The sequence below is a fragment of the Schistocerca cancellata genome, chromosome 3, assembly GCF_023864275.1.
Source record: "Schistocerca cancellata isolate TAMUIC-IGC-003103 chromosome 3, iqSchCanc2.1, whole genome shotgun sequence".
NCBI classification, from domain to species: domain Eukaryota; kingdom Metazoa; phylum Arthropoda; class Insecta; order Orthoptera; family Acrididae; genus Schistocerca; species Schistocerca cancellata.
This window is the reverse complement of record NC_064628.1, coordinates 99,216,089-99,243,573: the sequence shown is the minus strand read 5'-3', so window position 1 is coordinate 99,243,573 and position 27,485 is coordinate 99,216,089. Positions and strand designations below refer to the sequence as shown.

The following is a 27,485-nucleotide window of genomic DNA, read 5'->3' as shown; positions in this document are numbered from 1 at the left end:
AGTTGCATGAATAGGACCGAAAAAGAATATCATCATTAGAGTTAAAACCAACCATGTGTATGTATCCTGTAAACTGACTCTTTCCACATCATTAAAATAATAAAATTGTTCAAACGATCTATGGAACGTGTAACTAACTTATACAGTTCAAAACTTTGCATTCTCCAGCCTTTCATATTACTCGCTGGTGGTGTCAGCCAAGATATGATCTGTGGCTTTGTTTACAGTCCAGTCACGCATTTCTTCTGTCTTTGTGGGGCACTTCCTAAGCGTTCCCAGGAATCGGACCGAACGCCTCGATTCTCATAATTCCGAAACACAAATATTTTGCTTCCTAAAAGCGTCGAGCCGTAGCTGTTCCGTCTACCAGCTGTGAAAACACTTGTCAACAAATGCGACGTGCGTCCCGATTTTCTCAGGACTCACGAGACTGCCGCTCTCTGCCAGCGTAAACAAGGCATTTTTTATGGCTGGTCGTGCTCCCGAGGTGATTACGTACGGAAAAAGGTGGAAAAAAGCTCCTACCTGCCGGTAGCGAGATTCTTGGCCAAACTATTAAGGAGCAGGTTTCGGGGCCAGACTATAATGGTAGGTTGCGCCGGTATGTAAGGGCTAAATCGCGGAGAGTGGTGGAGTAAGAGGATTAGGAAGCCCTTGCGCAATTACAAGTCCCTCCCCTCCCCCCCCCCCCGGCTCCAGACGTCTGCTTGTGACCGAGCAAGGGGCACAGACGACCGTAGACAGGACTTGACGTTAATTAAAGTACACAGCGCCGTATTATACAGGCATCCTCTCAATCGTAAGGTGATACAGCGTTGATGAAACTAAAAGTGAAAATGTCTGTGAACATAGTAATTGTTTAGATACACCAGTGTTGAAAGAAAACTACAACAAAGGGATAAAACTGCAGGATGGAGATAAATGAAACATAAGATTCAAAGACTACGCCACCGCTTCTGATCGAGAGAAAGGCAAAGATAAAAAAAACGACGAAACATGTGAAGAGCAGTAAGAAGAATTGATGTAGAGCTATTACACGTGAGAACTGAGACAGAGGCTGGAAGTAAGGCTATATAAAATGCCCAAACCAGCACACACGTAAACAGATTGGCGTAGATGAACGAAGTTTTCCTCAACGAAGAGGTACTCTAGCGTCAAACATTCAGATGGAATTGAGGTGAATGTGTATTAAACTGTAAGACAGCAACGTAGTCTTCCATAATAATGAATCTTGGACTGTGGGAGAAATGAAGGATAATAAGAAACTACTAGTACACTGCGGTCTTAAAAAAATTGAGTGGGTGGATAATGTGCGCAATAATGAGGTACTAAGAACAATAGGTGAGGAGATAGATATTCACAAACTCTACCTCGAAGAGGCAGAGTACAACCAATTGAGGTATTTACTATAGAATCGCCTTTGGAGAGGAATAAGCTCAAACAGGGAAGACATGTAGCAACGAACAGATCAGGTCTGTTTTACAAAAGAAATTATTGGGAGCAATGAATGTACTAGATATCTGCATTGATTCTTCCGTCTGTTCTTGGTACAATGTTTTATACGATATGAATGAAAGACACAACGATCGTGTAATATTATACAATATTTATTGTTTGTTACACAAACCGGTTTTCGGCTGTTACTCCATCATCAGGTACAAAGATAAGTATGTGGTGCAGCGAAATTATATGAGATCAAAGATTTTAAACTAGTGCATGAATAGAGTATCTCCGTTTCTAGAGATGGAAAAATGTTAATACAAATCACTGGGGAACGCGCTGGCGAAACAAAAGATCTTGCTCTTTGAGCCTAGATAGATCTTTCTTCACCATCAGAATCATTTCCTTTTGCGGCAGGTTGTCTGAGCATCTATGATGTGAATTCGTGATAACAAAGTACCAACGTACGTGGAAATTACAACGGCAAGTTGTACCCACGTAATTATTTTGAATAACTTGTTTGCAGTAGGAATAGTTGCAAATCCGACTCTCCTGTATTTCTAACACTTGCAACAGTGTGTTGCGTGGCATATTAGGACCCTGTCCTCTCATATTGCTCAAGTTCACTGTCGTTAGGAGCGGATCTGTGTGATTTTAGCACATCATCAATCTCACCAGACCGTTTCGATCAGCTAATGGCACCTACGCTCCTTTGTAGACTAGCTGCACACAGACGCAAGTGAGTGTCTCTGGCAATGTGGTTACCGTCCATCACTAACAGGTGTAACAGTATTTCAGCACAAAAAGTCGTGTGAACGGTGGGAAACAAACTGACGGAAAGTATTACATACTTGAACCGTAAAATTACTACTGGTTCACCAAAGGTTATTAATCACAATTAATACTCAAAATGTAAAGTGGAAGTAGGTGCCAAGGAATAACTGGTGAAATTACAATTTTCAGTAACACTCTTTATTTAAATTTGGTGCAAGACTTTACGATATTTTTTTTAAAAAACCGAACAATCATTTAACGAATAAGTCACAATTTACGATAGGAAATGACTTAAATTATTATTAAAAAATTTCACGCTAGTAAAAGGCAAGTACAGGCAAGCAATTTAACGCATACAACGCGACGCTGTACAGGGTGATTCAAAAAGAATACCACAACTTTAAAAATGTGTATTTAATGAAAGAAACATAATATAACCTTCTGTTGTACATCATTACAAAGAGTATTTAAAAAAGTTTTTTTCACTCAAAAACAAGTTCAGAGATGTTCAATATGACCCCCTCCAGACACTCGAGCAATATCAACCCGATACTCCAACTCGTTCCACACTCTCTGTAGCATATCAGGCGTAACAGTTTGGATAGCTGCTGTTATTTCTCATTTCAAATCATCAATGGTGGCTGGGAGAGGTGGCCGAAACACCATATCCTTAACATACCCCCCATAAGAAAAAATCGCAGGGTGTAAGATCAGGGCTTCTTGGAGGCCAGTGATGAAGTGCTCTGTCACGGGCTGCCTGGCGGCCGATCCATCGCCTCGGGTAGTTGACGTTCAGGTAGTTACGGACAGATAAGTGCCAATGTGGTGGCGCTCCATCCTGCTGAAATATGAATTTTTGTGCTTCTTGTTCGAGCTGAGGGAACAGCCAATCTCTAACATCTCCAGATACTGTAGTCCAGTTACAGTAGCACCTTCGAAGAAAAAGGGACCAAAAACTTTATTGGCTGAAATGGCACAGAAAACGTTCACCTTAGGCGAGTCACGTTCATACTGAGTTGTTTCCCGCGGATTCTCGTCGATTCACTTCTGCCGTACTCAATAACACAAAAAGCTTTCTGTTGAGCGGTCGCCATCTTAGCATCAACTGACGCTGACGCCTAGTCAACAGCGCCTCAAGCGAACAAATGTACAACTAAATGAAACTTTATAGCTCCCTTAATTCGCCGACAGATAGTGCTTAGCTCTGCCTTTTGTCGTTGCAGAGTTTTAAATTCCTAAAGTTGTGGTATTCTTTTTGAATCACGCTGTATAATGTTTCAAGCTCAGATAAATTACAGGTGAATTTCACTCCATTAATAAATGAATACAACTTGAATATATGACTTCATCTTTGGGCAGACAAATTTCCCATTTGGTTACAACAGAAGTAGCTACGACCGCCCACAACAGTCTCACTCAGGCTCATTAAATGGCGCAGAATCTAACTTGTCTGCAACATATAAAGACAATCCTGTTTACAAAAGTTCTCAAAATAGAAGAACCAAAACGCATGAGTCATGCACACGGGGAAGGGGGGGGCGGGGGGGACACTCACAGTTAATAGCATTAACATTTCCAAAATATATACAAAAAAACAAATTTTACAAATTTCTGCCAGTTAACTTACGGCAAACACACACGCTCGCAAGGTAGGACTTGCGAACTCTTAAAACATTCTCCTTTCAAGGCAACAATTTCTACCCGTAATGAAATGGCAAACTTTTGCATGGCAAGAAAACACAGTAATAACCAACTACCTGTATAAAACACGTAAGCACGTTGAGTAAAAGCCTTAAAAGGTATTAAATTAGAAAAACACACAACAGCTTTTTCTGACTAGAAGCAATATAAGTTGTGGCAGGCGAGAGGATGGATGAGGTCTTAGTGCCTTGCATTTTAAACAGTACAGTCATTGGTGCCTTAGACTTTCACAGACATGGCAGAGGCTAACAGTCGAATAAACCCGTAGGTAAGCTGGGAGGGGAAAGAAGCAGTCCGAACCACAGATTTACTCTCACTCCCCCCCCCCCCCCTTTTCGTCCTCAAGTGGGACAAACGGACCACCCTTTCTAATATTACCACCTTTCCGCGCGTGGGCAGACGAGAATGAATGGCGTGAAACCCCCAAAATATAGGGCTGGTACAATTAACGATAAGTAAATTGATTTCAATTAAACTTCATAAAATCTGTTAACAGTCAGTACTCAACTTCTGGTGCGTTACGACTCCCATGACTGAACAAACGCAGCACCTCCAAATGCTCTGCCGGGCTGCCCAGTGCCAGCCGTTTCAACGGACGCAGGAAGGCGCGCCGATTTTCAGAACCTCCTCGCCGGTAGACAGCATACGGCAGAACTGCAGATTAGGCCCTCGCGGACCCACGCTCCGGAAGATTCCTTTCGCGACGAGCAGTTAACGCCCCATACCACGGAGCCGCTGCTCGCGTCGCTTACGCTGATGCCGCGGTCTGCGTGCTGTCCCTCCAGCACCGGCAGAGAAGTCGCTTCTCGATGGCCCGACTGCCAACTCTGCACGAGAGCCCATACAGCCACCTCTTAAACCCAGGCGAACAGCCCACTTTTCCCCTTTCCCGCTAGAGGGAGACACCGAAGTCTTCAATTGCGACAACGGCGCCACCGCCACCGTGACTGCTTCACGCTACGCGCTACGGCGCGCTTTTCAAAGCTAACTTTACTACGGCTCAATACTGAATTAACAGTTTCATATTTAGTAAATTTTGTGGAGAAGGTCATCAGATAATCAGTACTGGATCATTAACCTTCCCCTACATTCGGAACTGAAGTTCATGATTGATATCAGTATTAGGGTGGCTGCCAGAGGCGCTAATACACACTGTGTCCGTTGTAGCATGGGAGCAAACAGCTTCCAAAAGTCACTTTGAGGAATTTCTAACAATGCCTAAAATACATGTCGCATCAGTCTGGATTGCTGTGTGCAGTTTGGTGTAGAAGTGCAGCGAAATCTTCCGATCGCACACCACATGTGGTCTGTGGTTGAGAAATCGTGGGATCACGCAAGCTGGTCAAGGATCCATACATTCCTCAAGGCGTTTGTAGTGGTGTCTGCAGTGTGAGATCACCAACCGTAAAAGGGGCGTTCAATACGTGATGGAATATAAATTTTTTCTCAGCCAATTTCGGTTGAAAAATGGCGGAATTTGTTGTGACAACGTAACGTATTCTCGCTTCAGCGGCTGTAGTTCCACGAAGTTCCGGTAGGTGGCACCGTTATACGTGGCCTTCAAAATGGCGTCTCTACCGGAGATGCATTCCAAGCAGAGAGCTGTCATTGAGTTTGCTTTTGCGAAAACTTAGAGCATCGCACAGATTCGTAAACTTGAAGAACGTCTAAGGAGACTTGGCAGTGAACAAAAGCATGGGGAGTCGTTGGGCGAGGCGTCTGCCATTATCGCAACAAGGTCACGCAAACCTGTCCCATCTCCGTGGCTTGGACGTCCTCCTCCCGCCCTTCTCGGCGGGAGGAGGTCGTTTTGGCCCGGTTACGAATTGGACACTGCCGGTTCAGTCATAGCCATCTGCTGACGGCTGCGCCAGCGCCGTTCTGCCCATGTGGGCAATTGCTGACGGTCCGCCACATTTTAACGTCCTGTCCGGATTTTAACACACTGCGTCTTGATCTTGGCCTGCCATGTAGTCTAGATGCCATTTTAGCGGATGACCCACGAGCAGCTGCTCGCGTTATTTGTTTTATCAACTTGACCAACCTCTCAAAGGACCTTTGATTATGCTGTTTTTTTTAATCCTATGCCTGTCAGTCTGTCTTTTATCGTGTTTTCCCTTTTAGTTGCTGTTTTAAACTTGTGCCTCGCGGTCCATGCCTAACGTAGTCTGGGCACTAATGACCATTGAAGTTGTGCGCCCTAAAACCACAAAAAAAGAGAAAAAAAACTGTCCGATCTCCTGCTTGCTTGCTTGCCGGCCGGCCGCACAAAGTTGTGACTCCCACAGTGTTGGAACGTGAGGACACACTCATTCGAGGTGATCGACAGTAATCAAACAAACACCTCCCTGTTCAAGTGGACGCCGCTCACTCATGGATGAACTTTGAAGTACATTGTGCTACACTCAGGCAACTGAAGAAATTACGTCAGCTTGTTCGTCGTCACAAACGAACTCCTCCTCCTCCATGACAACGCAACGCCTCAAACCTGTCTGCGCACTCGTTGGGAGCTCACAAAACGTTATTGGACTCTCCTGCTCATCCATCCTACAGAACCGATGTCGCACCTTCCGACCTCCACCTGTTTGGCCCAATGAAGGATGCACTCTGCGGGAAACAGTACGTGGACGATGGGGAGGTTATTGATGCAGTAAGATGGTAGCTCCGACTTATACCAGTAGAGTAAAATGTAAATGTTGTGTGACGAGGGCCTCCCGTCGGGTAGATCGTTCGCCGGGTGCAAGTCTTTCGATTTGACGCCACTTCGGCGACTTGCGCGTCGATAGGGATGACATTGTGATGATCAGGACAACACAACACCCAGTCCCTGAGCGGAGAAAACCTCAGATCCATCCTGGAATCGAGCCCGGGCTCTTAGGATTGACATTCTGTCGTGCTGACCACTCAGCTACCGCGGACGTATATCAGTAGAGTGATACCATTCTAGCAACTAGGCCCTCCCAGTATTGTAGCCTAAGGTCGTCGCATTGAACAGAGATTATGATAAAAAACAAAAAAACCAGAGCTTTGCAGCCAAAAAAGTGGGGAATAATATAGTATATCGCGTCCCTGAATAAAACCAAGTTGGTTTCAGAAAAATGTGTTGCATTATTGAACTCACCTCGTACAATTACTAGAATACGCCATTTGGTAGCCTGCTTGTGAAGGATACGACAATAGGTTTTGCCACTCTTGCCACGTACTAGTGAGCCTTAAGCCTTCTTTCAACAATTGCCAAATCAGTCTTCTTGTCAATTCTACACAATAACGACGAAATTTTCATCAAAAATTCAATATCAGTTTGGTAGCGATGAGTCGTGCTTTTCACGGTTCCCGTTACAGTCAGTGAACAATTGTTTCCCCATAATCATGCTACAACGGGGCTCAAATAATACTCTATGATTACGGGCAAACAGCCATCGAACGGCGAACAAAGTCTTCATGATAACTGTCATTAACATAACTAGGCTCCACTCTGCCATCGCGTCAGTGAACAACACGTATGACAATCAATTTCTCGTGTGTTACGGCCAATGCTGTAGGTCAAAGTTTCGAGGCCTTAACTGAGAACCCGACAGCGAAGTCGAATATGTGTTTCAATCCCATTCCACACATGCTGATTCTTTAACATACCTAATATTTTTATCTGGAGAGATTTAATATTTCGTTGACGCCCACCTACATAAAGAATAATGACCATCGTAATGAAATAATACACTTTAGAACTTACATGGAAAAATTGGAAAGTGCGTTTTTCATGCTCGCTGTTAGTGTGTGGAACGGTATAGAAATAGTGTGAAAGTAGTCCGATGAACCCTCCGTCAAGAACTTAACTGTGAATTGAAGAGTAGTCATGTAGATGTAGAAAATCGAAGGAAAGACAAAGAAAACTACTATCAGTGGGTGAGCTTATCGCTCTTAGTTGTTACGACCATCTTTAAAATGTTTGATTGGTAGGAACAGGAGAATTTTCATCGGTAGAACGATATCCTAAACACTACGTGATCAAAAGTATCCGGACACCTGGCTGAAAATGACTTAAAAGATTGTGGCGCCCTCCGTCAGTAATGCTAGCATTCAGTGTGGTGGTGACCCACATTTAGCCTTGATGACAGCTTCTACTCTCGCCGGCATACGTTCGATCAGACGCTGGAAGGTTTCTGAGGGAATGGCAGCCCATTCTCCACAGAGTGCTGCACTGAGGAGAGGTATCGATGTCGATCGGTGAGGCATGGCACGAAGACGGCGTTCCAAAACATCCCAAAGGTGTTCTATAGGATCTATGTCAGGACTCTGTGCAGGCCAACCCATTACAGGGATATTATTGTCGTGTAACCACTCCGCCACAGGCCGTGCATTATGAACAGGTGATCGATCGCGTTGAAAGATGCAATCGCCATCTCTGAATTGGTCTTCAACAGTTGGAAGCAAGAAAGTGCTTAAAACATCAATGTAGGCCTGTGCTGTGATAGTGTCACGCAAAACAACAAGAGGTGCAAGCCCCCTCCATGAAAAACACTACCTCACCACAACATCACCGCCTCCCAATTTTACTGTTGGCACTACACACGCTGGCAGATGACATTCACTGAGGATTCGCCAAACCCACACCCTGCCATTGGATCGCCACATTGTTTACTGTGATTCGTCACTCCACACAACGTTTTTCCCCTGTTCAATCGTCCAATGTTTACGTTCCTTACACCGAGCGAGGCGTCGTTTGGCATTTACCGGCGTGATGTGTGGCTTATGAGCAGCCGCTCGACCATGAAATCCAAGTTTTCCCACCTCCCGTCTAACTGTCATAGTACCTGCGATGGATCCTGATGCAGTTTGGGATTCCTGTGTGATGGTCTGGATAGATGAAACTTCCTGGCAGATTAAAATTGTGGAGACGAGGTACTGGCAGAAGTGAAGCTGTGAGGACGGGGCGTGAGTCGTGCTTGGGTAGCTCAGATGGTAGAGCACTTGCCTGCGAAAGGTAAAGGCCCCGAGTTCGAGTCTCGGTCCTGCACACAGTTTTAATCTGCCAGGAAGTTTCATATCAGCGCACACTCCGCTGCAGAGTGAAAATCTAATTCTGGTCTGGATAGATGTCTGCCTGTTACACATTACGACCCTCTTCAACTGTCAGCAGAGTCTGTTAGTCAACAGACAACGTCGGTCTCTACGCTTTTGTGCCGTACGTGTCCCTTCACTTTCGCACTTCACTATCACATAGGAAACAGTGGACGTAGGGATGTTTAGGAGTGTGGAAATGTCGCGTACAGACGTATGACACAAGTGACACCCAATCAGCTGACCACATCGGAAGTCCGTGAGTTCCGCGGAGCGCTCCATTCTGCTCTCTCACCCCCCCTGCGGGTCCGGGGATTAGAATGGGCCCGAGGTATACCTGCCTTTCGTAAGAGGCGACTAAAAGGAGTCCATCCCCCTCAGGGGGTAGTTAGCGCCTGCGTCCGGAGACGGACGGTTCCACGACCTATAATTGTGGTCTTTCTGGTTTTTCACTTCTCGTTTCTTCCTTCCTTTTGTTGGTTCCTTTCTTTGCTCTTCTCCACCTCACTGTCTTCCTTACTCTTTCCCTTGACTTCTCCTTGCCTTCTCATTGCCTTTTTCTCCTTGCCTTCTCATTGCCTTTTTCTCCTTGCCTTCTCATTGCCTTTTTCTCCTTGCCTTCTCATTGCCTTTTTCTCCTTGCCTTCTCATTGCCTTCTTCTCCTTGCCTTCTCATTGCCTTCTTCTCCTTGCCTTCTCATTGCCTTCTTCTCCTTGCCTTCTCTGGTCTCCGCCTCGGCGTTTGAGACAGTCTGTCCTCTTTCTCCCTCTCTCTCTTCTTTTTCCTCTTCTTCCTTCCTCCCTGTGCGTGCCTGAAGGCCGACCCACGCGTTCGCACGCGTAGCCGGTGACGGGGTAACGCGTAAGTCCCCGCCCTGGGTAGACATGTAAGGCACGCGCGTACCCCCTGGTAAAGGCCAGGCCCGGGGAGGGGTGATTGCCTGAGCTGATACCTTCTGACCATGCCGATTGGTCCCTCCGTCTGTTTCTCGGGAGGTGTGACCTGAGGTGTAAACATTCACCTAAGGCGGGAGTGCCCTCTGAGAGGGTCCCCACAAGGAAGGAGCGCGCCATCGGAGACGCTGGCAATCATGGGGGATTCCTCCGCAATGGATTCTACTCCATCGCTTTCGACTTCTGCCCAAAAACGGAAACGTGACCAGCCACCAGTGACAAAAGTACTACCGCCTGCCCCACAGTTCCTCGTCGTTTCTCGATCTGAGGACGGAAAGGATTTTTCCTCTGTCAACCCTTTCGTTATCCAGAAGGGCGTAGATGCCATAGCCGGATCTGTCAAATCTTGTACCAGGTTGCGTAACGGTACCTTATTACTAGAAACTGAGAGTGCCTTTCAGGCACAAAAACTGCTTCGGGCCACACTCCTGTACACGTTCCCTGTCCGGGTGGAGGCCCACCGAACTTTGAATTCGTCTCGTGGTGTAGTCTATACTAGCTCCCTCGACGGATTGACTGACGAGGAGATTCAATCTTTCCTCGCTGAGCAGGGCGTGACGGCTGTCCATAGGGTCATGAAAAAGGTCAACAGTGACCTTGTACCGACCCGGACACTTTTCTTGACCTTCGATAGTGTTAAGCTGCCATCGCGCATCAAGGCGGGCTACGAGGTTATTTCTGTTCGCCCCTATGTCCCGACACCTACGCGCTGCTACCAGTGTCAGCGTTTCAATCACACTCGACAGTCTTGTTCCAATGCGGCTAAATGTGTCACTTGTGGCAGGGATGCCCATGAGGGTGACTGTCCACCTCCGTCTCCTCGTTGTGTGAACTGTCAGGGTGACCATGCCGCATCCTCCCGCGACTGTCCTGTCTATAAGGAAGAACGCTGTATCCAAGAAATTCGGGTCAAAGAGAAAGTGTCCACCTCGGCTGCTCGCAAGCTATTGGCTAGTAGGAAGCCCGCGCTGCTCCCAGCGGGGAAATACAGTACTGTCCTCGCCTCTCCTCGGACTACCAGGGAGGTAGGAACCCAGACATGCGATCTGACCTTCAGCACCACGGTCGTCCGTTCGGCCAGTGCTAAGATCGCGCGGTCGACGTCTCCTCTTCCTCCCGTCACCCCACAGACACCAGCCCCTTCATCAGCTTCTGCTAAGACGAAGACCCCGAAGTCAGATGCACGGGCCTTCAAGAAGGAACCATCCCGTGCAGACTTCCTACGTACCTCGACCTCCCAGCCTTCGACCGGTACTTCTACCAAACGTCCTTCCAAAAAGGCTCATAGGAAGCACAGTTCTCCTTCTCCGCCACGGCGCATTTCTCCTCCTGCGCCACCCAGCGGTTGCCGCCCCAGGGCCATCATCCGTTTCGCCTGGCCGCACCGCTGGTAGCCGTACATCTGGCCGTTCACCGGCGGAGGAACCTCCCCCTCCCGGCCATCCTCCCGAGATGGCCGATGAACCTACAGACCCAATGGACGATGACTGTCCGCCTACTGATAGCGGCGGCAGTGCTCGCTCGAAGCCAGGCCCTCAGCGGCCTTCGAGGTGACCCCTTCTTTCATCTTCCTTTTCTTACGATGGCACTTATTCACTGGAATATTCGCAGCATTCGCTCCAACCGAGAGGACTTGAAGTTGCTGCTCCGCTTGCACCGTCCGCTCGTCGTAGCCCTCCAGGAAACGAAGCTACGTCCATGCGATCAAATTGCCTTGGCACACTACACCTCTGTGCGTTTTGACCTACCCCCTGTGGTAGGTGTCCAAGCTCATGGAGGGGTTATGTTGCTGGTCCGGGATGATATTTACTACGATCCCATCACGTTGCACACCGGCCTGCAGGCAGCTGCCATCCGCATTACTCTCCCCACTTTTACGTTTTCCTTTTGTACCGTTTACACTCCATCGTCATCTGCCGTTACCAGGGCAGACATGATGCAACTTATCGCTCAGCTACCTGCACCATTTTTGTTAACTGGAGACTTCAATGCCCACCATCCCCTTTGGGGCTCTCCAGCATCCTGCCCGAGGGGCTCCTTGTTAGCAGACCTTTTCAACCAGCTCCATCTTGTCTGCCTCAATACTGGCGCCCCTACTTTTCTTTCGGACACATCTCACACCTATTCCCATTTAGACCTCTCTATATGTACTCCCCAACTTGCACGCCGGTTTGAGTGGTATGCACTTTCTGATACATATTCGAGCGACCACTTCCCGTGTGTTATCCATCTCCTGCAGCATACTCCCTCTCCGTGCTCCTCTAGTTGGACCATCTCCAAGGCAGACTGGGGGCTCTTCTCTTCCAGGGCGACCTTTCAGGATCAAACCTTCACAAGCTGCGATCGTCAGGTCGCACACCTCACGGAAGTCATTCTCGCTGCTGCTGAATATTCCATCACTCACCCTACTTCTTCTCCACGTCGCGTACCGGTCCCCTGGTGGACCGCAGCATGTAGAGACGCTTTACGTGCTCGTCGACGTGCTTTACGCACCTTTAAACGCCACCCTACAGTGGCGAATTGTATTAATTATAAACGATTACGTGCTCAGTGTCGTCGTATTATTAACGAAAGCAAGAAAGCCAGCTGGGCTGCTTTCACAAGCACCTTCAACAGTTTTACTCCTTCTTCTGTTGTCTGGGGTAGCCTGCGCCGGCTATCTGGCACTAAGGTCCACTCCCCAGTTTCTGGCTTGAAGGTCGCGAATGACGTCCTTGTGGCCCCTGAGGCTGTCTCCAATGCCTTCGGCCGCTTTTTCGCAGAGGTTTCGAGCTCCGCTCATTACCACCCTGCCTTCCTCCCCCGCAAACAGGCAGAGGAGGCTAGGCCACCTGACTTCCGCTCCTCGAATTGTGAAAGTTATAATGCCCCATTCACCATGCGGGAACTCGAAAACGCACTTGGCCGATCACGGTCCTCCGCTCCAGGGCCTGATTCTATTCATATTCAGATGCTGAAGAACCTTTCTCCTGCGGGTAAAGGTTTTCTTCTTCGTACATACAATCGCATCTGGATTGAGGGACATGTTCCCGCATGCTGGCGCGAGTCTACTGTTGTCCCGATTCCTAAGCCGGGGAAGGACAAGCACTTGCCTTCCAGTTATCGACCTATCTCGCTTACCAGCTGTGTCTGTAAAGTGATGGAGCGAATGGTTAACTCTCGATTGGTTTGGCTGCTCGAGTCTCGACGCCTACTTACCAATGTACAATGTGGATTTCGTAGGCGCCGCTCTGCTGTTGACCATCTGGTTACCTTGTCGACCTTCATTATGAATAACTTCTTGCGGAAGCGCCCGACCGCGGCTGTGTTCTTTGATTTGGAGAAGGCTTACGACACCTGTTGGAGGGCGGCCATTCTCCGCACCATGCATACATGGGGCCTTCGCGGTCGCCTCCCTCTTTTTATTCGTTCCTTTTTAATGGATCGACAGTTCAGGGTACGTGTGGGTTCTGTCCTGTCCGACACCTTTCGCCAGGAGAATGGGATGCCACAGGGCTCAGTTTTGAGCGTCGCTCTCTTCGCCATCGCGATCAATCCAATAATGGATTGCCTCCCAGCTGATGTATCAGGCTCCCTTTTCGTGGACGATTTTACCATCTATTGCAGCGCGCAGTGTACACGTGTCCTGGAGCGCTGTCTTCAGCGTTCTCTTGACCGTCTTTACTCCTGGAGTGTCGCCAATGGCTTCCGTTTTTCTGCCGAGAAGACGGTCTGTATTAACTTCTGGCGCTACAAAGAGTTTCTCCCACCGTCCTTACGACTCGGTCCCGTTGCTCTCACAATCGTGGAGACAACCAAATTTTTAGGCCTTACATTTGACAGGAAACTTAGCTGGTCTCCACATGTGTCATATTTGGCCGCCCGTTGTACCCGTTCTTTAAATGTCCTCCGTGTTCTCAGTGGTATGTCGTGGGGAGCGGATCGAACTGTCCTACTTCGTCTATATCGGTCGATCGTCCGCTCCAAGCTGGATTATGGGAGCTTCGTATACTCCTCTGCACGGCCATCCATCTTACGCCGCCTCAACTCCATACAACATCGGGGTTTACGACTTGCGATCGGAGCATTTTATACTAGTCCCGTAGAGAGTCTTCATGCTGACGCTGGCGAATTGCCACTCACCTACCGGCGCGATATACTGCTTTGTCGGTATGCCTGTCGGCTACTGTCAATGCCCGACCATCCGTCTTATCGTTCCTTTTTTGACGACTCTCTTGACCGTCAATACGGGTTGTATGTCTCTGCCCTGCTACCCCCTGGAGTTCGCTTTCGTCGCCTCCTTCAACACCTTAATTTTTCACTCCCTGCAACCTTTCGAGTGGGCGAGAGCCACACGCCACCTTGGCTCCAGGCTCAGGTCCGCGTTCACTTTGACCTCAGCTCGCTCCCAAAAGAGGTTACCCCCGGTTCGGTCTACCACTCCCGTTTTTTGGAACTTCGTTCGAAGTTCATCAACATGACTTTCATTTATACAGATGGCTGTAAGACCAATGACGGGGTCGGGTGTTCCTTTATTGTCGGGGCACAAAGTTTCAAATACCGGCTCCATGGCCATTGTTCGGTCTTCACGGCTGAGCTCTTTGCCCTCTACCAGGCTGTTCTTTACATCTGCCGCCACCGACATTCTGCTTATGTCATCTGCTCCAACTCCCTGAGCGCCATCCAGAGCCTCAGTGATCCGTACCCGGTTCACCCTTTCGTACACCGGATCCAACGCTCTCTTCAGCAGCTGGTGGACGTCGGTTCTCCAGTTAGCTTTATGTGGGTTCCTGGCCATGTCGGTATCCCTGGGAACGAAGCTGCAGATGCCGCGGCCAAGGCTGCAGTCCTCCAGCCTCGGACAGCTTCTTGTTGTGTCCCTTCGTCCGATTTTAGCAGGGTCATTTGTCGGCGCATTGTGTCGCTGTGGCATGCCGATTGGGCTGCACTTACAGACAACAAGCTTCGGGCCTTAAAACCTCTTCCCGTGGCTTGGACGTCCTCCTCACGCCCTTCTCGGCGGGAGGAGGTAGTTTTGGCCCGGTTAAGAATTGGACACTGCCGGTTCAGCCATCGCCATCTGCTGACGGCTGCGCCAGCGCCGTTCTGCCCATGTGGGCACTTGCTGACGGTTCGACACATTTTAATGTCCTGTCCATATTTTAACACACTGCGTCTAGATCTTAACCTGCCAAGTATTTTCGATGCCATTTTAGCGGATGACCCACGAGCAGTTGCTCGTGTTCTTCGTTTTATCAATTTGACAAACCTCTCTCAGGACATTTGATGATGCTGTTTTTTAATCCTATGCCTGTCAGTCTGTCTTTTATCGTGTTTTCCCTTTTAGTTGTTGTTGTCCACTTGTGCCTCGCGGTGCATTCTTAGAGTAGTCAGGGCGCTAATGACCATTGAAGTTGTGCGCCCTAAAACCACAAAAAAAAAACTGCTCTCTCACGATGTCTAATGACTACTGAGGTCGCTGATATGGAGTACCTGGCAGTAATTGGCAGCACAATGCACCTAATATGAAACACGTATGTTTTTGGGGCTGTTCGGATACTTTTTATCACATAGTGTAGTTGGTGGCGGCGGTTGTTGTGGTTGTGGTGGTGATAACGGAGAAGATGGAAGGAATATTTCCTGTAAAAGGAAATACGGTCTACCAAATAGAAAAACTGTTGACCCTAACGTTTTAAAAGTATTTCCGTCGTCGTATGAGCGCAACGTTTCGCGCATGCGCTCCGTGGGTGTGCGACCGTGCTGCCTGCTGATGTGATCCCGTCCCCCTCAGTTCTGGAGTTATAATCGATTTCCCTCGCAACCGCTTAGCGGCACGTTTCAGGCGTAATGGCCGGAATTTCTGTCAATATTGCCGACGGCGTCTCTTCATTTACGGAGTCTGAAAGCCATTCAGGAATCGATAGACGGAAAAAAAGAGTTCCGAAATTAGATTTTTTGGACGGTTTAATAAAGGGTAGAGCAGCCTCTGCCTTTCTTGTTTAGCTCACTCATTAGCTAAGACGCTTACAGAGATCAGCAGAGGAGATTATGACGGAACAGCATAGCGAGTTAACAAGCTGTGGTATGGAATCTTGTAAGTCTTTAACCTTACATTGACTTAGATAAAAACTAGCGGTAGTATTGCTAGTAGTCTGAGTAAGAAAAAATAATAATAATAATAATACTCGTAATGCCCTCAACTCGACATTCCCGATTCAGGTTACACGCAGTTTTCCTAGGGAAATGAAAGCATGTGTTGCTCCATATGTGTGGTCATCTAGAAGTGAAGATGTGGAAGACAGGTTCAAATGGTTCAAATGGCTATGAGCACTATGGGACTTAACTTCTGAGGTCATCAGTCCCCTAGAACTTAGAACTACTTAAACCTAACTAACCTAAGGACCAGAATCTCATTCTGGAAACATCCCCCAGGCTGTGGCTAAGCCATGTCTCCGCAATATCCTTTCTTTCAGGATTGCTTGTTCTGCATGGTTCGCAGGAGAGCTTCTGTAAAGTTTGGAAGGTAGGAGACGAGATACTAGCACAAGTAAAGCTGTGAGGACGGGGCGTGAGTCGTGCTTGGGTAGCCCAGTTGATAGAGCACTTGCCCGCGAAAGGCAAAGTTCCCGAGTTCCAGTCTCGGTCGGGCACACAGTTTAATCTGCCAGGAAGTTTCATAACCTAAGGACATCACACACATCCATGCCCGAGGCAGGATTCGAACATGCGACCGTAGCGGTCGCGCGGTTCCAGACTGTAGCGCCTAGAACCGCTCGGCCATGAAAGACAGGAGTCATACATACACACCAATAGGTGAAGACCACAATACATCGAAATTTACGCAGAAGACAGTTATTCAATAGAGAAGGCTGAACATGGTTGTTTTGATAGTCCAACTTTTGTTGAATGGGGAGTCATGGTGCTGCACGGACATACTGACCTCCAAATGTTTGAACACGTTACACTCAAATGACAATCCGCGTCCCCAACGGACATCTTGGAACGAGAGCATTTTCGGCTAATGGACTGGCCTGCTCTTCCCCCTGGCATAAATCGCATCGAGCACGTGTGATGCGCTGGAGAGACGCACTGCAGCACTTGACAGTTGTCAACCGCTCTGGTGGAGGAACGGGACGCCCGGCGACCAAAAGTCCTCACCAGCCTTGTGGACAACATGGGAGCAAGCTGCAGAGCATACACTACTGGCCGTTAAAATTGCTACACTAAGAGGAATTGCAGATGATAAACGGGTATTCATTGGACAAATATATTATACTAGAACTGACATGTGATTACATTTTCACGCAATTTCGGTGCATAGAACCTGAGAAATCAGTACCCACAACAAACACCTCTGGCCTTAATAACGGCCTTAATACGTCTCGGCATTGAGTCAAACAGAGTTTGGATGGCGTGTACAGGTACAGCTGCCCATGCACCTTAAACACGATACCACAGTTCATCAAGAGTAGTGACTGGCGTATTGTGACGAACCAGTTGCTCGGCCACCATTGACCAGACGTTTTCAGTTGGGGAGAGATCTGGAGAATGTGCTGGCCAGGGCAGCAGTCGAACATTTTCTGTATCCAGAAAGGTCCGTACAGGACCTGCAACATGCGGTCGTGCATTATCCTGCTGAAATGTAGGGTTTCGCAGAGATCGAATGAAGGGTAGAGCCACGGGTCGTAACACATCTAAAATGTAACGTCCACTGTTCAAACTGCCGTCAATGCGAACAAGAGGTGACCGAGACGTGTAACCAATGGCACCCCATACCATCACGCCGGGTGATACGCCAGTATGGCGATGACGAATACAAGCTTCCAATGTGCGTTCACGGCGATGTCGCCAAACACGTATGCGACCATCATGATGTTGTAAAAAGGACATGGATTCATCCGACAAAATGACGTTTTGCCATTCGTGCACCCAGGTTCGTCGTTGAGCATACCATCGCAGGCGCTCCTGTCTGTGATGCAACGTCAAGGGTAACCACAGCCGTGGTCTCAGAGCTGATAGTCTATGCTTCTGCAAACGTCGTCGAACTGTTCGTGCAGACGGTTGTTGTTTTGCAAACGTCCCCATCTGTTGACTGAGGGATCCAGACACGGCTGCACGATCCGTTACAGCCATGCGGATAAGATGCCTGTCATCTCGACTGCTAGTGATACGAGGCCGTTGGGATCCAGCACGGCGTTCCGTATTACCCTCCTGAACCCACCGATTCCGTATTCAGCTAACAGTCATTGGATCTCGACCAACGCGAGCAGCAATGTCGCGATATGATAAACCGCAATCGCGATAGGCTACAATCCGACCTTTATCAAAGTCGGAAACATGATGGTACGCATTTCTCCTCGTTACGCGAGGCATCACAACAACGTTTCACCAGGCAACGCCGGTCAACTGCTGTTTGTGTATGAGAAATCTGTTGGAAACTTTCCCCATGTCAGCACGTTGTAGGTGTCGCCACCGGCACCAACCTTGTGTGAATGCTCTGAAAAGCTAATCATTTACATATCACAGCATCTTCTTCCTGGCGGTTAAATTTCGCGTCTGTAGCACGTCACCTTCGTGGTTTAACAATTTTAATGGCAAGTAGTGTACATTACTGTCTGTGGTGATCACACACCCTATTAAGAACCATGTCGCAGCTTCTGTAATGTCCAGGGGACCATCAAATATCGCGGTGACTTCGGTGTAATTATTGTATTTGAATAAAAGTGTCATTTCAGTTCGTCGTTGCATATTTCTTTGTTGTATTCTGTACTAAACTGTAGTAGTTCTTTCTGTGTATGGTGCAAATTTCAACAACTTATCTTACTTGTGTAGCGCTTACATCGTTTAGAAGTAGGTTTATATTATGTAACTGTGTATCTGCAATTACGGGGTGTGTATTCTTTGTTATTTAAAGTCCTTCATCTGTGACAGGAAAATTAGAGTTTTGTAATGTATATATGAAAAAAGCAAAATGATTTGTTAAAATGATATATTGTTATATGTGTAGTTTCATAAAAGGAAAATTTTAATTGAAAGCTGGTTCATGTTTAGGGCACTTGCATTTGTAATATATAAAAGATGTAGGCAAGTCCCTCCGCAACGGAAGTGGCATGGCGCGATGTAAAAGGTAGTTTTGGCGGTCGAACTGAGCGGCTCCTTGGTGTGAACGGCACGCAGTATGTGGCTAGCCGTAGCTTGGCACACTTCGACGGTGCCAAGAGAGGCAATTGGTAGCTGCTTTGCAAAGGATTTGCCTCGGATGTGCATCTGGCTATTATTTGGTATTCTCAGAAAAAAAAGGAATGGCTCTAATATGGTGAAAATCCGACGCCAAGAAGAGATTTTATAGAGCATTCGAACACGAGAGCCGTGAGTACAGTTAGTCGCCATGTCACTTGCCACCAATCTTCGCCACTGCGTCACTAACTTCATCATTCAGTAACGTATATGGGCATGGACCAGTTAATTTGTGTGTGGTTTTAATAATAAGCACAAAAAATTGTGTCCAGAACCATATTTTCTATTCTGATCATGAAACTATGCAGGTTCCTCACCTTTTTACTAAAAACACAGTATCCCGATTTAAATGAAGAATTCTTTCATTCAAGTGTTGAACAGTGATTTTTTTTTGTCTAATACAAAAGGAGTAGTAAAAGTTAAAGTTAAAACCACAAAAGTGAAGTTAGTTAGGATTTTGCTAAAGTATCCTTAATTTATTACAAAATATAGTTTTGTAGGAATACAATGCAACTTTGTGTAAATATTATTGGCTAAAATACCTGCTTCACAGGCGATAAAAAGGCAAATAAGTTCATTCACAAGAATAGTGTGATTTTGATTGTTATCATGAATCGTTCCTTATCTTTGAAATTAATTATGCCCAGTGTTGTATTTTACTATCTTACAAAATAAATTATGAACTACTCCAAGTGGAGTGAATGATTGTTTTTTAATTAGTCTTTCCCACTGTAATAATCAGAGACCTTTGATTAGTGAAACTACACTAGTTTATGGGTCCCCATCATATTCTCCACTTATTAGGAAAAAATTGAACTATTACTGTTGCATAGTACAACTTATATGTGTGGAGGAGTTTCATCAGTGTATTTATTATATTATTCATCGTTATTTGTTTTTTTATGTCAGTTAAGATAAAAGCCCCTCATGTCCAAATTTAGTTCTCCACTTCATTCAGTAACATTTCAGTATGAAATCTTGTGATGATCTTGAGTGTAGCTGTCATTAGTGTGAGCTTGGTGCAAATTTGCTTCCTGTAATTCACTGGTGTGTGCGTTCTTGGTAACTGCTGGTACACGCAGTTCAGAGTGTACTGTATCAGGTTGTATCCTGTGTGCTATTCAAAGGGAAATATCAACGAAAATAACTTCAATAACCAATATCCAATTTCCTTAAACATACATTTCCAAATTAAAGTCTCTAATTGGATTCTCGACCGTTCATTTTTTTTCATTCCCTTATGATTTTACCACTTTCATTAACTCCCAAGGTTAAAGTCCTTTCAGTTTTTCTGTTAATTTCACCATATTCAAAATTATAGTCCGATTCCTTTGTCCATTAGACACACGGTCGGTCTATTTTCGAAATCCTCTCAGGGGGTGACATTAGCTTGTTAGTGTTACACTTGCCAGTGTCACATCAAACGAAAGTTACTTTCGTTCTTTAGTCTTGCACACCAGTTTGGATAGCAACCATGCTGTGTCTCCTACACACCTGAGGAAAACAGCTAGGGAGACTGTAGAGTTAGCTAGCCCAAAACCGGAAATACAGACATTATGAATTTCGCCGAGAAAGCCTGTAGGCCAAAAGCTGAGGAAGGTACACTCCGGTACACTGGTGTGGGCTGTTAACGTCGCATCTTCTTGGTGAAGTACTGTGATCATGTATCTGCCAACGTTGAATAAACTACACTCAATTCTTTTGCCTGACTTTTTTCCGATTTCTTGGACGAGTGGGGAATATGTCAGACTACCACATGTTTCATACCGGCGCTGGCATGGTCTATGTCGTCTCAATCAACTTTGATTTGCTGGAATTAAAGTTATCCCAAGTCCGTTGATGAGATTTCAAAACTGAGTCTTCTATTCCAGATCAGACGGTATAATAGTCACCAAATACAGAGCTCTGTAACTTTAATAATCTAATGACCTCGACGTTGACGAAACATTAAACTCTAGCATTGTTTCTCTCAATGGACTTGATTTTCTTACTTTAATCGGAGTAACTAGGGCCTGAGTGTTCTGTGGATCAGACGACTCGCTATGTGGAACGCATCAGAGATTCAATAAATTTTCTCAGTAAACATATACTCATTTATATAATTAAATTTTTACTTAAGTCTTAATCTACAATACAGTTTAACAAATGTAACCAGTCGCAAACACTCATCGATTTATAGGTTCAGCTAAGAAGTAGACGGATGATGTTTCCTGCCCCTTATCTGATATAGGGTGGCTAGGAAACCTGCTTTCTCGGATCTCTAGACAGCAATTCAAGCAAATCGTAATAATAAAGTTTATTGCAGTAAGATACGATACTTAATTTTGTGTATTCACAAAGGTGTGTCGCAAGCAAATGGCGACATGCAAATAATGAATGTCCTCCAGTATATACAATTCCAATACAAGCAAAACAAATAAATGAAATGATAATTAAATGGACACCCTAGCTGCAAGCAGGCGTTGATATACTTCATTGGGGACATGTTGAAAAATGTGTGCCCCGACCGGGACTCGAACCCGGGATCTCCTGCTTACATGGCAGACGCTCTATCCATCTGAGCCACCGCGGGCACAGAGGATAGTGCGTCTGCAGGGACTTATCCCTTGCACGCTCCCCGTGAGATCCACATTCCCAACATGTCCACAACACTACATTCGTAGTGCGCCTAATAGATGTTTGCCCATCATACTCGTTACTCGTGGCAGATTAATCTACCAAGTCGAGTAACGAGTATGATGGGCAAACATCTATTAGGCGCACTACGAATGTAGTGTTGTGGACATGTTGGGAATGTGGATCTCACGGGGAGCGTGCAAGGGATAAGTCCCTGCAGACGCACTATCCTCTGTGCCCGCGGTGGCTCAGATGGATAGAGCGTCTGCCATGTAAGCAGGAGATCCCGGGTTCGAGTCCCGGTCGGGGCACACATTTTCAACATGTCCCCAATGAAGTATATCAACGCCTGCTTGCAGCTAGGGTGTCCATTTAATTATCATTTCATTTCTAGCAAAAGCTGCATGGTCATTGACGGTAACTGTTCTTTCGGGAACAGATACTACCGTCATATATAGTTAAAAAAAAAAAACAAATAAAGTTCACTGCTGCAGCGTTTGTAGGACGGCTCGTCTTCTACTCGGGCTGTGGCCAGGTGGCGTAGCGCTTGTATTCTCTTCGTGTACAGGCCCTCCCCTGTCTCGGTGACGTCCTAGAGAAGGGTTGCTCAGCGTACTATTGGCTGACGTCGTCTCACAGCCTTGTCTGCTCCTCCGTTCTGGATCGTCGTGACGGCGCTTAACGTTACGCCGGAACAGATAAGGAGTGTCTCTATCTACTGTCAGCACTTTTAATTCACTATGAAAGTGGTTTATAAGACTGCATAATTTCCTCCTCCACGTGTAAGAGTTAGGCTGTGGATACTGGAGGTTATTTTTGTTCCTAATGTTGTCCTCGTATTTATGAATACTCTGTGGCTGATTGTCTAACTGCTACAGAAATTTGTTCCATGTATACTAACGAATAGAATCAACATCTGATACTTTGGTCACCATGTTCTGTAGTTACTTGTTGAGCAAATGCTACTGAATTCAAACGTTCGAGGAGATCTGTAATGCGTGATTTCCATTTCATGTTCTGGCCAACCTATACGCTCAGGAAATCTGAACTTCCAGTTTTACATATTTTCTACATATGCTCTATTTCTGTGATCGACTGACGGGGCGGAGTGATTAGCACGCTGGATTCCCATTCGGGAGGACGAGGATTCAAATCTGCGTCCGACCATCCACATTTAGGTTTCCTGCGGTTTCCCTAAATCGCTACAGGCAAATGTCTGGATGGTTCCTTTGAAAGGACACTGCCAATTTCCTGATCCATCCTTGACACAATCCGAGCTTGCGGTCAGTCACTAATGACCTCGTTGTAGACGTGATGTTAAACCCTGATCTTACTTCCCATTTATATGAATTATTATACATCATGCCTTGTCAGAATGAACTGCGTGTTATTTCTAGGTAAGTGATACGCCTTTTACTGAATAATGTTTTTCTCTTATTCCTGTTCTGAACCTCTATTTAACTCGATTATGATACTTTCATTATCAGCAAAGAGTACTATTTCTGCTCTCAGTGGAAGATTAAAAGCCACTTATATATACGTAGTAGGAAGATCAGCAGTCGCAGTATTGAGCACAGTAGATCACAAGAAGTAATTTGCTCCCGCTGAGAATGGCATTCATCTGGGAAACTGCATGAACCTGAGAATGAAAGAGAAACAAATGTGAAGCAGAAAACAAGAAAAAAGAAGGAAGGAGAGAAAACAATGACTGCTCTGTCTATCGTAACAATAGGCTACTGCTGCTTTTGTGATTTTCTCCCTCTCCCTCCCCCCTTTCTTTCTTTCAACTATTCTTTTTCTATTTCCGTTTGCCTATCACTGCTGGAAAAACTGTTCAAATGGCTCTGAGCACTATGGGACTTAACATCTGAGGTCATCAGTCACCTAGAACTTAGAACTACTTAAAGCAAACTAACCTAAGGACATCACACACATCCATACCCGAGGCAACACCGAGGCATACCCAGACTGAAGCGTCTAGAACCGCTTGGCCACACCGGCCGGCTGTAAGAAGTATATCTGGTAAAACTAATCTGAATTGTATATGAGAATACCCAGCTCTCCCGTAGTCACTGGATTTGGATAAATAGAAGTGCAGAAACGTATATATCCGGTGTCCCAGGAGGAATGGTCAATGTCCGGTAATATGATAGACACTCATCTGAAGCAAAAAGAAATATCGTATGGACATATGCCCTTTTCCGAATGGTTTCCGAGATACAACACGTTTAATGTTACTGTCATGGGTTTTCTTGCATAACTTCAATATCGCGGGCTTTAGCGAAAACGTGTCGGATTACAAAATAAATACTGATAGGCAATTTCGGAATTCTCCTGAAAAGAGATCTACAAGATGTTGAATTTCGTACCAAAAGGTCCTATACATTTTTTTCTCAAGGACTGATAGTTTGCTCGAAGATATCGAGAGAATACATAAAGTCTTGCGCCTCTCGCATGTACTGTAGCTTTGGTAGTTACTGTAAGCCACTTTAAGGCAGTTTCCCGACCTGGTAGACCACAAGTGTCCTACATCAAGCTGTGTGTCTCGACTTCCTCTGCACTGCTGTGGTCCGTTGTAATCTATGTCAATGTACTGACTAACACAGAAAATAAGTAACAATGCACATTAAATGTATTCTATCTCGGCAACCATTCGGAATAGGGTGTATGTCCAAATGAAGTTCGTTGCTTCACAAGATCGTTCCTGTCATATCATATCCTTGGTCACTGACAATTTCTTCAGGGGCACCGTGTGTACTGTCTGACAAAAACGCGAAGCACCTGGAACACAGAGTCGGACACACCTTCGTCTGGTGTGTAAGTGGTTAGTGTGTTCCAATTCTCTGGGACAGGTGAAATAGACGGTGCATTAGTGTTGTTGGTGATTGGTGGGGTATATAAGGGCCGTTAACAGGGTCAGATGTTCAGTGATCACTAAGAAGACACAGAAATTCCGTCAACGCGAGTGAGTTGTTGACATGTGACAGTCTGGAAGTGGCATTGTAACCTCCCCCTCACTTACCGACCTTAATGACAGTGAAAAATTAGACCGCGTGTACCTAATGGAAATTTGGGAAAAGCAAACGTCACCGAGGTTAATTTGTCGGTAAAGAGGGAGGAAAGGGTTACACCTAAATGAAAGGAAAAATGCAAATGAAACTGGTGGAAATTAATTTTGAAAAGGGGTAAAGTTAATAAAGAAAGTAAATGTGCGGCCGTTACGTTAACAATTAACTAGCGGTAATTAGATATTTGAGATTTGGGGAAAATTACGGTCGCCAGTCCTAAGGACAATTACTATATTAACTGAAAAATATAATTAGCACTAGAAGCGTGGCAACTGAAGGTTGACACGTGTAGTGTGAAAACTGAAAGTTTGTCAGAAGTAATAAATTTCGCTACACTCTGACTTAATATAGCAAAAGAATTAATAAAATCGGAAAATCGAAAGTTAATTTAGTGACTGAAGTTAATAGTGAGCTTTCTTTCTGAAGCACATCGAAATTCAGTAAAATACGGTTAGTCTTGGACTACCTCAACAATCATTTCAAAAGCTACTTGAATCTACGCAATTTAGAAATAAGAGATTTAACTTTTAACTTGAATTAAATGATTCTGAACAATTAACAATAGTAAAATTTAGTACGTACCAAGCTGAGCTGCAGTCACAGGTAAGCTAAAATATGGTAACAAAACTCGCACTCTTTATTTGTGCTTGTGTAATCTGAATATTGTAGCCAGCTATGAATACTTTAACTGAACTTTGAAATTAAAGCAGTGAAATAGAATTAGCTATATTACTTTAATGCTGGCGTTTGAATTTCAACGACACTCGGGTTCATTTCGGAAAAGGAAGGGACCCTGCTTGGTAATGCAACTGGGACAATGAGCAACAAAGGTTCATACTACGTTGCTGTAATTTTGTGATTTGAACAGTTTTAAAAGCTGAGGTCTGCCATACACTTCTAAAACTTTACGTGCGTCCAGTCTTCCTTGTTGGTTGATTGAAGGTTTGAAGCCGTCGATCGAGGAGGTTGCGACAGTCACTCATTGTCGGCCGTCGCTGTTGCAGAAGCTGGATGTTGGCGCGCCTTCTTCTCGACACGGTCACCAGACGAAACGGGCTCTTGATGTGCGCCAGCTAATGCTCCCCGTCCGCGACACCATGTCAGAAACTATCATCGCAAGTCGAGCTCAATTACATGCTGCCAAACCCCGAAAGCGCGGCAACTCGCGGAAGCTTCACACAACGCACCTGCTCCACTCGCTACTCCAGCCAGACTCCCTCTGCTCAGCCCGCGCTCCACGCGGCAGAGTTAACACTACCAAAGATCCTAAACACTTTCGTTCTTCATACGACCTATCGATGTAATCGTTCGATAGCAGTTTTCCCTAGGCAAGACCCAGCGTAAAAATACAAATAATATTTACGAAACAAACCAATTATACATCGACATAAATGCATAAATATATATATATATACAAATAGTAAAACAATTACAATATACAAAGACACAGAAATGTTATATATTCAGGTAACAAAAATAAGGAAAACAAATTTATAGTACAATAGATGGAAATAGGAGGATATGCATTTCCGGCGTTACAGCATCAGCGAGGGCCTCCACTCGGAGGCTGTTCCAGTAGTGCAGTAACCGGATTTGTGGGACATTTGGATCTGATAATGGTTGCGATGCGACCGAATGGTGGTGCCAGTGTTCGTCCACACACGACACGTGTCTCTACGAATTGTCTGCTCCCCGTGAGCAGCAAGATCGGAAGGTAGGTCCCGACAGAACATGTGTAGGACCAGCCCGTTCCAGTTGATGTATTCGGGATATCAAGGATCAGTTGAAGTGCTGCTGGCCAGTTTGTCTAATAAGAGGATAGAACGGCCTCGTAACAACCTTAACCAACCTAACCAGTCGACGCATCCAGGCCAGAAGGGCTGTGAAGTCATGCTGCTAAGTGTGAAACGTCCCCTTTGAACATTTATACAGGACTGTGCTTAAACTGACACACAATATTTTTTAGCGCAACGCAATCTGATTTTCAGAAATCCCTACAAAGGAATGGCCCTGACTAACATTAACCTGTACCTTTCACAAATCACTTACCTCACCAAAAATCTTCGTTACTCGAACTACTGCAATACAGCGAGCTCCACGACTGCCAGCTAAATAAAAGATTCAAACTACTGAAGGCACTAACTACTGATAGGCATAGTTACCAAATGAAAGATTTTGATAGAGAACAAACAATGTATTTATCTTAATAATCATAATATAGATAGCAGTTCATGACATCCATTTTTACAAATTTCGAAACTCCGCCATTTCTCTCCCCACATCCACCACTGCTGGCGGCTCACCTCCAACTGCGCAACGCTACGCGCTGTTCACATCCAGCTGCCGCTGCCCAACACTACAATGGCAGACAACAATGCAAACTAGCTACAGACTGCACACAGCACAGCCAGTGATTTTCATACCGAGCGCTACGTAACGTTGCCGATAAGAAAACATAAACAGCCTACTTACAAGTGGTAGCCTTGAACCGTGATTTATTTTCAAAGAATATTCTTAAGAATTTATTTTATTTATTAGCTATTCATCAAGAACATTAACACATTTAATCACACTATATAATCATGGAAGTAGTTGCCAGGGAGTAACTGATGAAACCATAACCAAATTCCTTTTAACAAATGGGAATTTTATTCACTT

General features: G+C 45.7%; 1 protein-coding gene and 2 non-coding genes across 3 annotated transcripts in view; 2 read left to right on the top strand and 1 right to left on the bottom strand.

The window, feature by feature from the left end:
• The window catches only part of LOC126177105 (proton channel OtopLc), a 760,838-nt gene that overhangs the window by 289,885 nt on the left and 443,468 nt on the right, over positions 1-27,485 (top strand). The window lies entirely within an intron of this gene.
• On the bottom strand, positions 21,642-21,716 carry Trnat-ugu (transfer RNA threonine (anticodon UGU)). Its single transcript has one exon. It is a non-coding gene; the product is annotated as a tRNA-Thr (tRNA).
• On the top strand, positions 21,996-22,070 carry Trnat-ugu (transfer RNA threonine (anticodon UGU)). The gene has a single exon. It is a non-coding gene; the product is annotated as a tRNA-Thr (tRNA).